This window comes from Silene latifolia, unplaced genomic scaffold (genome assembly GCF_048544455.1).
Source record: "Silene latifolia isolate original U9 population unplaced genomic scaffold, ASM4854445v1 scaffold_160, whole genome shotgun sequence".
In the NCBI taxonomy this organism is placed as follows: Eukaryota; Viridiplantae; Streptophyta; class Magnoliopsida; order Caryophyllales; family Caryophyllaceae; genus Silene; species Silene latifolia.
In genome coordinates, this window is record NW_027413144.1 from 578,428 (window position 1) to 590,651 (window position 12,224).

The following is a 12,224-nucleotide window of genomic DNA, read 5'->3' on the forward strand; positions in this document are numbered from 1 at the left end:
AGGGATTCTTGAAGACATTCTAGCTCTTAGTGGATATTTCCATTGTCTATCCTTTAGTTATATTCCTAGGTCATCCAATAAGGTGGCTCATAGCCTTGCTAAGAAGGCTATGACTAGTTAGCTAGGATCCTTGTCTTTACAGCTGTCAAAAAAAAAAAAAAAAAAGATATTTTGGGCTTTTAGTTAAATGGAATGGTCTCATGATATAAAATCGTTTTATATAACAATTTGTGTTGTCGAGTTGTATCACTCATTGTAAATTTGAGAAGTCCACAATGTAAGATTGCTGGACAAATGCTCATTCCATAATATACAAGCCCAATAAGATCGAAGTCACCCGAAATCCACCACCATTACTTAACTCTTCTCTCTAATATGGCTCCATTAATTGATTAGTCAAATATCATAATCCCTTAAACATTAACCAATCGTCCCTCCAACTATTTAACTAATCTAAACTTATCTCACCCATTCGAAAGGATGAAATAGGTTGGTACTACCCAGGATCAATCTAGTTTTCTAAAAAAAAAAAAACTTGCTTAAAAAATTTACCAACACCCCAATAAATAATTGTTCAAAAATCGCCAAAATTTGTCCCATCACACCCCTTTTGTTCCCCATAATTAATTCCTTCACCTCATTTCACTCCATTTCTCTTAAGACATTTAGATGCGTCTATTTCAAATAATTTACCTTTTTGATTAACCTCAAAACATTTTTATATGGTGTGCAATAAATTGATGTGCGATTTACGACGCCTTTTATTCCAAGGTCGAGTTGGCTCGAAAGTGGGTAATAGAATCTCAGTATTGGCAGTTCAACGATAACTTTAAAATCGCTCACGATTTTAGGAGTACATGGTTAGAAGGGTTATTATTATAACTTAAAATGACTATGTGATGGTTTAGATAACAAGTTATATTAAATAGTCATTTATAACTGTTCTATGGAAGCGTGAATACCTCGTGTTGGGCCTCTGCTGTTTCTGTGTCCACAACCCATAATAGAACGATATTGTTCGCTTTGGGTAAGCCCTCACGAATTTACTCTTGGGCTCCTTCCTCAACGCCTGGTCAAGTGAGTGCCCTCACATGCTCCTGAGCCTGCATGTCCATGTGCCCTTCTTGGAAATTTGCTACACATGCACACCGAACATCCTCTCCATCCAATATACACATCATCTCCATCCAATATACCCTGGACCGGGTCCACCACTTCAAAAGTCCTAGAACACAAACGGTCTCTGGGATCCAACCTGGAAACACTACAAGAAAAACTAAAACAGGCGACCGAAATTTGGCGACTGATATATTTAGTCGCCAAATTGGCGACTGATTTTCAAATTGGCGATCAAATCGCCGCCAATTTGGCTTATCTTTTTTAAAAAGGGAATCAAACTTGGCGATCGAGATTTTAAATTTGGCGATCGATTTATGTGTAGTCGCCAATTTGGCGATCAAATTCGATCGCCAAAATGAATTCGATCGCCAATTTTTTAGTAGAAACAGTTTGTCATTTTTAAAAAGGGAATCAATTTGGCGACCGAGTTTTAAAATTTGGCGATCGATATATGTGTAGTCGCCAAATTTGGCGACTGAAATTCAGTCGCCAAATGACTTTTCAGTCGCCAAATTTTTTTATAGAAAAACGGAACTCCTCTCTCCTGCTTTACTCTTTCGAAACAAAAAAAAAAAAAAAAAAGAGAAGAAGAGGAAGGCGACATTAAGGCGACAACAACCACACAACCACACCACCACTTCCACCACTTCCACCACCGTGACCACCGTTCTCATTGCCTCCATCACTCTCTTTAATTAGGTTAGTTTTTTTTTGTTTAATTTCAGTTTAATTAGTTTAATTTGTTAGATTAATTTGTAGTTAGTTTGATTAATTTGTGGTTAGTTTGTTAGATTTATTTGTAGTTAGTATGTTAGATTAATTTGTAGTTAGATTTAGTTTAATTTGTGTTTGAATTAAAAGGGAATGATTAAGGGGGTTTGTGTTTAGGTTTAGGGTTATGGGTGGGGGTTTGGTCGGCCGTGGGTGGCGGTGGGGGAAGGGTGGCGGTGGTCCGTGGGTGGCGGTGGGGGAAGGGTGGCGGTGGGGGAAGGGTGGCGGTGGTCCGTCTCATTATTATTATTATTAGTATTAGTATTAGTATTAGTATTATTATTAGTATTAGTATTAGTATTATTATTAGTATTAGTATTATTATTATTATTGTTATTATTATTAGTATTAGTATTATTATTATTATTAGTATTATTATTATTGTTATTATTATTATTATTATTATTATTATTATTATTACTAATTAAACCGCCTTATTATTATTAATATTAAGCTAAGTGAAACCGTCTTTTGCATTAATGGAAATAGCTAAGTGGAACCGTCTTTTGGATTAAGAGAAATTATCTATTAGCTAAGTACTAGAACCTTCTTTAGGACTTGATTTTGATAAATTTAGTTTGATAATTCATGTTATTGATGAATTGAGGTAGAATAACCTTGTTATTTTTGTTTTTCTTTTCTCTTTTCGGGGTTGTCACCATGTTGCTAGGCACCACCGTCGTGTAGCTGTTGCTTCTTGTTTTCTTTTCATTTTTGCTTTTACTTGATTAGGTAACCTCCTCTTACCAGTTACTTTTTAAATTTACTAATTTTAGTTCAAATTATGTTACGGACTTTAGGATAGAAGCCTTTACTATGTGGTTGAATTGGGCTATTGATTGACTTAATTAATTTAGTACTTGATTGTGTTGTTGTTTGATTTGATGTTGACTTAGTACCCGTTCAAGAATTACTCATTAGGAGTAATTCTTGAATAGTCCCCATTTTGGGACTGTCTTTGTACGTTTCAAGTCATTTAGGTAGTAAACACGTACTTGTGATTTATTAATGAGGAATGAGTTTGGTGGCGATCCTTTTAATGTTCTCCGAATACATGTATATGTGTATTTGGAGAATCAAGGGAATTTTGCCGAATTTTTTCCTCATTAATAAATTACAAGTGTGTTTGCTAGTGACTTGAAACGTACATTGACGGGTTTAGGTTGGAGTGATAAGGACCCCATTCGAAGATGGATTACTTATTGACAATATTTATATATTGTTTTCATATGTTTATTGTATAATGTGGAGTATAATGTTTAAATTTTGTATTTAATATTATTGTTATTTTTTAAAAATGTTTAAATTTCTTTGGGGTCTTCTTTAGATTAAAATGAAGAGATTGGAACGTTCATGGATGTATGAAGGAAGATTAGACCATTCCAATAAGAAAAGACGTCCTACCGCTAGATTTATAAAGGGTGTTAGCGAGTTTATTGAATTTGCTAAACAACAAGATGAATATGACTTGGTAGACAAAAAACTTAGGTGCCCTTGTGCCAAATGCAAAAACCTGAAATACCAGCTTGACATTGTAGTAGAAGAACATCTCATTATAAACGGGTTTAAGCCAAATTATTACAATTGAATTTCACATGGAGAAGCATATTCTCCAATTCATGAACAAACTCACACCCAACAAATACAAAATGATGAGAACCCATATAGAGAGATGGTTGTTGATGCTATGGATTCCACTATTTTTAATAGTGATGACCATACAACTATTTCTGAAGAACAACCGCCACACCCACAAGCAAAAGCCTTTCTTGACATGTTAAAAGCCTCAGAAAAACCCTTGTATGAAGGAAGCAGAATGACATTGTTACAAGCCGCTTCTAGGCTAATTACTTTGAAATGTGAGTTCAATATGCCATTTGTTGCTGTTGATGGCATTGCCTCGTTCCTTGAGGAATCTTTCCCCGATGATAATATCATGACCCGAAGTTTCTATACTACCAAAAAAGTAGTTAAAGGTCTTGATTACCGCATGAAAAGATTGATGCATGTCTGAAGGATGTATGCTATTTTGGAAAGATGATGCTTTGCTTGACAAATGTAAAGATTGTGGGGCGGATAGATATGAGACAAGTGAAGGAGATACAGTTTTGGTGTTGAAAAAAGGCAACGGTAGTAAGAGGGCCAAAAAGAGTAAGAAACCAATAGCATGTAACCAATTGTTTTACTTTCCTCTCGCACCAAGACTTCAAAGAATCTATGCCACCAAAAACATTGCCGAACAAATGAGATGACACAAAGAAAACCCACGTGCTCGGGGAAGATGAGTCATCCTAGTGATGGGGAAGAATGGAAACGATTTGATCGGATGTATCCGATTTTGCCAAGGAACCCCGCAATGTACGACTTGGCTTGTGTGCGGATGGATTTGATCCTTTCGGTAATTTTGGGAGGAAGTATTCTTGTTGGCCCGTTATGGTCACACCATACAACTTACCACCTTGGTTATGTATGAAAAGACCATTTATCTTCTTGTCACTTATTGTTCCCGGACCAAAAAGCGCGAAACGTAATTTGGATGTTTATTTACAACCATTGGTGGAGGAGTTGAAATATTTGTGGGAAGTTGGGGTGGAAACTTATGATGTGTCTAAAAACAAAATTTTTCAACTTAAAGCTTTCTTTTGTGGACAATAAATGATTTTCCGCCTATGGTATGCTATCGGGTGGACTACACAAGGACAAAAAGCATGTCCTTGTTGCATGGAGGAAAGTAAAGCATTTTGGCTTCCCAATAGCAAGAAAATAAGCTGGTTTGATTGTCATAGATGCTTCTTACGAGAGGGAAATCCACATAGGAAGAACAAGAAAGCTTTCACAAAAGGTAAAGAGGTGCTTGATGCCCCTCCGAAACGAGTGCCTGGGGATGAGATATGGAAGACGGTATGTGATTTACCATCCCTTATTGATGGTACCGAGGAAGAATTTAAAGAATTGAAAAAGCAGAAAAACGGTTGGTTTAAAAGAAGCATTCTTTGGGACCTTCCTTATTGGAAGACAATGTTGATAAGACATAATTTGGATGTAATGCACATAGAAAAGAATTTCTTTGAGCAACTAATTGACATGATCATGGATGTAGAAGGTGAAAAATGTGATAGCATTGCTTCTAGAAAAGATTTGCAGAAATTTTGTCATCGTCCCAAATTACACATTCGCGGCGACGGGTCTAAGCCAACATCCATTTTCACTCTCGACAAAGCTAAGATGATGATGATGATGATGATGACGATGATGACGATGAGGAAGAGGATGAGGATGAGGACGAGGGGTTTGAAGATGAAGATGATTAAATTGGTATAATTTTGTATTCCTCAAGAGTAAATTATTAAAATTTAGAAGTCTGTATAATTTTCATTTATCATTATTTGTGTTAATTTTTATTTGTATTATCGCAGATGATGGCTGGAGCGGGTCGAGGTAGGAAGCGTGGAGGCGGCTCGGGAGAGGAGGACAGAGTACGCGTCCGGAGCGAGGAGGAGGAGTTTGTGCGAAGGATCCGTGCGGACAGACGGTGACGGTGTGAGGAGACCGACGTGCCACCGACGAGCCACCACGGTGCCGATACGGTACACTTCGGATCATAAGATGATTCTTGAGCCGGCGGGATTATGGTAAGTTTTATTCTTTATTAGTCTACTATTTTGTTTTTTTTTTATTTTTTTTTTAAAATAATAATTGTTTGTAATTTTACATGTTCAAAATAAATGCAGGTTTATGGACGATTGCGTGGTACGAGGTGTCACGAAAAGCACGAAGACTAATTTCGTGGGTCCAATTCCTACATCGTGGACACAAGCTTCTCATGCACAAAGAGATGCGTGGTTCAATAACTTTCGGGTATATATTTTCCGTAATTCTTTGTTTTAATAACCAAGGTTATACTTTTATAAATACTAATATGAAATTTTGTCGCTTTTTTTTTGTAGCAAGCATTTGCTTGGTCACCGTCTCAAGAACGGAATGTCCGTATCAGGTACGAGGAAGTCGGTACTCGACGATATCGGGACGTGATTTGAAAGGTAGTTAGGCGCCCAAAGGAACCAGACCACATGAAAGGTATTTAATTAACTTGTTTTGTTATTTGTATTAATTAGTATATACTCTCTTATATTATAAATAATATCAGTAACTTATTAGTTATGATTTCATATGTGTAATTGCAGGTGACAAGTATGAAGGCTTAATAAAGCATACCAAAACTCCCGCTTTTTCGGAAGAAGTCTAAGCAAGCATCCCTCAACAAAAGAGGAGGAAAGGAAGACGCCGTGAACGAGCCTACTCATTACGCGGGTTCACGATCGTTCTGGAATCGTATGTTGGGGGTAAGTTTGTCTATTATTTCACACTTTTTTTTTGTTTTCAATGCAACATGTTTATTTTATGTTAGATTTTTTGTTGATTTTCTAACATGTATGTTTTTTTTTTCATTCAGAGAGGAAAGAAGAAGTCACAGCCGATTGCGACGGTACCAGAACTGTTTCTGGACACGCATTCCAGGGTTGACCACAAAGGGGTTAGAACTTGGACTAAGCAAAAAGACAAGCAATTATATGTAAGTTTCCGTAACACTTAATTTTTGTTAATTTACTCTCTTTTAAAATGTCGTATATAAGGTGGTTACCATATTAACTTACAACCATTTGTTTAATATTGTAGGAAGCATTTGAACAAGAAAAAGCCGCCAATCCGTAAAACTCCAGGATAATGACATATGGTATAAGTTGGTGGATGGCTTCAAGAAAGGGCACGTGTATGGTACCGGAAGTTCAACACCGGCTTTCTATGAGAAAACGCGTAGGAGATTGACTTCAACAATTCCCAGCAACACGTATCAACCGGGAATTATTAGTCAACTTCAAGGTCAAATAAGAGAGCGTGATGAACGTGATGCCAAACGTGATGAAGAATTGCGCCAAATGAAGGAAAGAATGGCAATGTTTGAGACTTGGTGGCAAGGTTGTAACCCCGGACCTGGACCCAACTACGATCCAAATGATCCGCATGGTCCACATGGGGGGAGTGGAGCCGGTGTTGGCTTCCAAGTAAGATGATTGGGAGGTTAGCTTAGCTTGTAAGACTTGAACTGTAACACCCCGGTTTATAAAAGAAGTCCTCGTCAAGACATTCCCTCATAAAACGGACTGTTACCATCTCGGTTTCCCGAGGTAGTGAATAACAAATTAAACTCCAAGGCAATTTATGTAAAATTTTAACTTAATTATTACAATTACTCTTTTCAACTCAAATTACAAAAACTGACATAAATAAAAGTGAAAGTCTTCTAGATGATGATCTAGCTACTAAGTCGCCCGATCCAATGTCTCACGCCCATCCCGGCTCCCGTCCTATCTCTTAAACCTGTCAAGTCTGCTCCCCATAAAACGGTTCATCACAGGTGTTCACGAATACATGGTCAACCGCGAGGTTGAGTAGGGAAAACAATAAAACAATAAAATATGATATGCATGATACTCCGTCACCTCCATCTACATCCCAACTCATCACACACATCTCATAACCGAAACGCTTGACCATACCGATCCCCGGTAGACTATATATATCGACCGAAGTCGATCCGCCAGCTCACACAGTGAGGACACCGGTCAAGTCCCGCAGAACCCGCTGGGCCTTATCACAACATCACACCGTATCTCAATATCGTCATCACCACATCATCCTCCAACTCCAATGCATATGAATGCTCAAAAGAACTGATGCAACACAATGTATATATATATATGGAACTGATAAATCATAAAATCATGCCAGTTACCCGATGTTGTGATATCATACTCAATACGATCAAATCAGTCAATCACCTTTCCGAATATAAATGATAACGAAAATCAACAACCAGGAATCAAGTCAACACAATTCGACAATGACGATAATAGGACAAGTGTATTTCCCTACCTCAAGATGCCAAATAGATTCCAAATAATCGATTAAGCGATCCAGTAAAGTAAAGCAATAAATTTGATTATCGATCCTTCACGAATTCGTCACCTTTAACAATTATAATAATTATAATTACTAACTACTTAAATATAGAAATCTCCTAGAATAGAAACTTTCCCGATATAGTAACTTTCCATTTTAATCAGTCCCGAATCAAAGTCCATCTCTAATTATTGAAACGATTCGGGGATTAAATTAAATAATTAATATGTTAATTAAGAGATTTAACGAATTAAATGATTAAGAAACCCGAATCGAACTTAAACAATTCAAACACCCGTCCCCAATTATTTAAATTACTCGGAAGTTAATTTGATTAATTAATTAATACGATATATCACGGATTCTAATTATTAAACTCGCGTGGACAAAACCCGATTCAATTAATAAAATAACCCGTCACTAATTATATTAAATACTTCGGAAATTAAATTAACTAGATCATTTAAAGGACTCGGGATTTAAATTAATTAATTAAGAGTACGACTCATTAACGAATTATATTTATTAAGCTATGAAAAACCCGCTTCGAAATAAAAATAACTTATAGACACGCCCCCTTCAAACACGCACACACACCACCACCGACCACCACGTGGCCGTGACAGCCACCGGCCGTGGTCCCCACTTCACCCTATCCACCAACGGCCACCCCTACTGGGGTCGACTGCCGCCGGCGGTTCAAACCACGGCCGCCAAAACCCCAGGTTCACCACCACGCAACACCAAACTCCTCCTGTTCCAACACGCACCACCACCGCAGACAACGACCATCTCCCTGCCAACCACCACAGACTTGGTCGCCACCAACCTATGAACCCAGACAACATGGAGCCACCGTTTCGACCTCCCCCTAGTCCACGGTGGCTCCACCCCAAGTCTAGAGACTTACCCACCTGAACATCCCCTGTTTTGACCCGTTTTTGCCTCCCTTAACGAAACCACCTCCCTCTGCCCCTACAACCACCTACGACCACCCTAACCACCATCACACTATTCTACCCTGACCACCCATTACCACTACCCTGCCAACAACCATCCTTATCCCCTTCCTGAGACACGCAACCCCGACCAAAAACCCGACTCTAAAACGAGAAAAAACAGAGCAGTGATTGACTACTACCTTTACCGCCACTAAAACCACCACCACAGCCGCCTATGACCGTCGACGAATGGCCGTAGCCCTTCCCTGCTGCACTGTCAAGGCCTGCCCTCACTCTTTCTCCCTCGAATTGCGTGAAAGGTTGCTTGTATTGTTCTTGAATTATCGTTCAAATGGGTAGTGATTAGGTATTTGTAGGCTTAAAGGTTTATGTTTGTTTTGTCATCATACGATATAGTGGTAGGTATTGTAGGAATGTTAGGTCCAATAGATTAGTGTATAATAATTAATCAAAGTTAGGTCCAATATTTAATTATGATTATGGTCCTATTATTTATTAATTTGTAAAGAAATGATAAAGAAGAAAAGTAGGTATGGTAGAAGTGGTATGCGTGAAAGAAGGAAAAAGAAGGAAAAAGATGGTATGGTGGTAGTATTAGTCTAATAACAATATTAGAATAATAATAATATATAATAATAATGGTCTATTTTTAATAAAGATATTTTATTAAAAGTCGAATGTAGGATAAACCCGTCATGATTAACTTATATCGATACAACGCGATTAATTAAATAACTTAATGAAATTATCGACTCAATAAATTTACCCAACTTAATTAGTAATATAAAATGTATAATAATTAATATATAATAATATCCATTTAATTAATAATATCCGATTAATTTATTATATAAAAATACGGGGTATTACAGTCTTCCCCCCTTAAAATGAACTTCGTCCCGAAGTTCGCTCCCATACTCAACAACAGAAAGGTATTGTATATTATACTTACGGACGTCACGCAATTCTAACACGGTTAACACACTTTTGACTCACCAATTAAACGTACTAAATACGGAATGTTACATTCTGCCCTTTTCTCTCGTATACACTCATGGTTTCCGGTTCAACTGAGAGGACCACTGGTTCGGTGTGAGGGGGCCCCTAACTCAAACCTTACCGTAGTGTGCTCCTAACAGTTCTATCCCGGGTTTCATTTTATTTAGACACATCCTATGTTCATTGGGCTCATTGGTTTAGGCCTGAGGATCGTTCGCTCTGATACCACTTTGTAACACCCCGGTTTATAAAAGAAGTCCTCGTCAAGACATTCCCTCATAAAACGGACTGTTACCATCTCGGTTTCCCGAGGTAGTGAATAACAAATTAAACTCCAAGGCAATTTATGTAAAATTTTAACTTAATTATTACAATTACTCTTTTCAACTCAAATTACAAAAACTGACATAAATAAAAGTGAAAGTCTTCTAGATGATGATCTAGCTACTAAGTCGTCTGATCCAATGTCTCACGCCCATCCAGCTCCCGTCCTATCTCTTAAACCTGTCAAGTCTGCTCCCCATAAAACGGTTCATCACAGGTGTTCACGAATACACAGGGTCAACCGCGAGGTTGAGTAGGGAAAACAATAAAACAATAAAATATGATATGCATGATACTCCGTCACCTCCATCTACATCCCAACTCATCACACACATCTCATAACCCGAAACGCCCAGCCATACCGATCCCCGGTAGACTATATATATCGACCGAAGTCGATCCGCCACTCAATACCGTGAGGACACCAGGTCAAGTCCTGCAGAACCCGCCTGGGCCTTATCACAACATCACACCGTATCTCAATATCGTCATCACCACATCATCCTCCAACTCCAATGCATATGAATGCTCAAAAGAACTGATGCAACACAATGTATATATATATATGGAACTGATAAATCATAAAATCATGCCAGTTACCCGATGTTGTGATATCATACTCAATACGATCAAATCAGTCAATCACCTTTCCGAATATAAATGATAACGAAAATCAACAACCAGGAATCAAGTCAACACAATTCGACAATGACGATAATAGGACAAGTGTATTTCCCTACCTCAAGATGCCAGCAGTTCCAAATAATCAGTTAAGCAGTCCAGAAAGTAAAGCAATAAATTTGATTATCGATCCTTCACGAATTCGTCACCTTTAACAATTATAATAATTATAATTACTAACTACTTAAATATAGAAATCTCCTAGAATAGAAACTTTCCCGATATAGTAACTTTCCATTTTAATCAGTCCCGAATCAAAGTCCATCTCTAATTATTGAAACGATTCGGGGATTAAATTAAATAATTAATATGTTAATTAAGAGATTTAACGAATTAAATGATTAAGAAACCCGAATCGAACTTAAACAATTCAAACACCCGTCCCCAATTATTTAAATTACTCGGAAGTTAATTTGATTAATTAATTAATACGATATATCACGGATTCTAATTATTAAACTCGCGTGGACAAAACCCGATTCAATTAATAAAATAACCCGTCACTAATTATATTAAATACTTCGGAAATTAAATTAACTAGATCATTTAAAGGACTCGGGATTTAAATTAATTAATTAAGAGTACGACTCATTAACGAATTATATTTATTAAGCTATGAAAAACCCGCTTCGAAATAAAAATAACTTATAGACACGCCCCCTTCAAACACGCACACACACCACCACCGACCACCACGTGGCCGTGACAGCCACCGGCCGTGGTCCCCACTTCACCCTATCCACCAACGGCCACCCCTACTGGGGTCGACTGCCGCCGGCGGTTCAAACCACGGCCGCCAAAACCCCAGGTTCACCACCACGCAACACCAAACTCCTCCTGTTCCAACACGCACCACCACCGCAGACAACGACCATCTCCCTGCCAACCACCACAGACTTGGTCGCCACCAACCTATGAACCCAGACAACATGGAGCCACCGTTTCGACCTCCCCCTAGTCCACGGTGGCTCCACCCCAAGTCTAGAGACTTACCCACCTGAACATCCCCTGTTTTGACCCGTTTTTGCCTCCCTTAACGAAACCACCTCCCTCTGCCCCTACAACCACCTACGACCACCCTAACCACCATCACACTATTCTACCCTGACCACCCATTACCACTACCCTGCCAACAACCATCCTTATCCCCTTCCTGAGACACGCAACCCCGACCAAAAACCCGACTCTAAAACGAGAAAAAACAGAGCAGTGATTGACTACTACCTTTACCGCCACTAAAACCACCACCACAGCCGCCTATGACCGTCGACGAATGGCCGTAGCCCTTCCCTGCTGCACTGTCAAGGCCTGCCCTCACTCTTTCTCCCTCGAATTGCGTGAAAGGTTGCTTGTATTGTTCTTGAATTATCGTTCAAATGGGTAGTGATTAGGTATTTGTAGGCTTAA

General features: G+C 38.5%; 1 long non-coding RNA gene across 1 annotated transcript; it reads right to left on the reverse strand.

The window, feature by feature from the left end:
* Positions 1–10,139: 10,139 nt before the first annotated feature.
* LOC141638012 (uncharacterized) lies at positions 10,140–12,224 on the reverse strand. The gene is made up of 3 exons (XR_012541970.1): positions 12,042–12,224; positions 10,877–10,966; positions 10,140–10,325 (listed from the first exon to the last, which is right to left on the reverse strand). It is a non-coding gene; the product is annotated as an uncharacterized LOC141638012 (long non-coding RNA).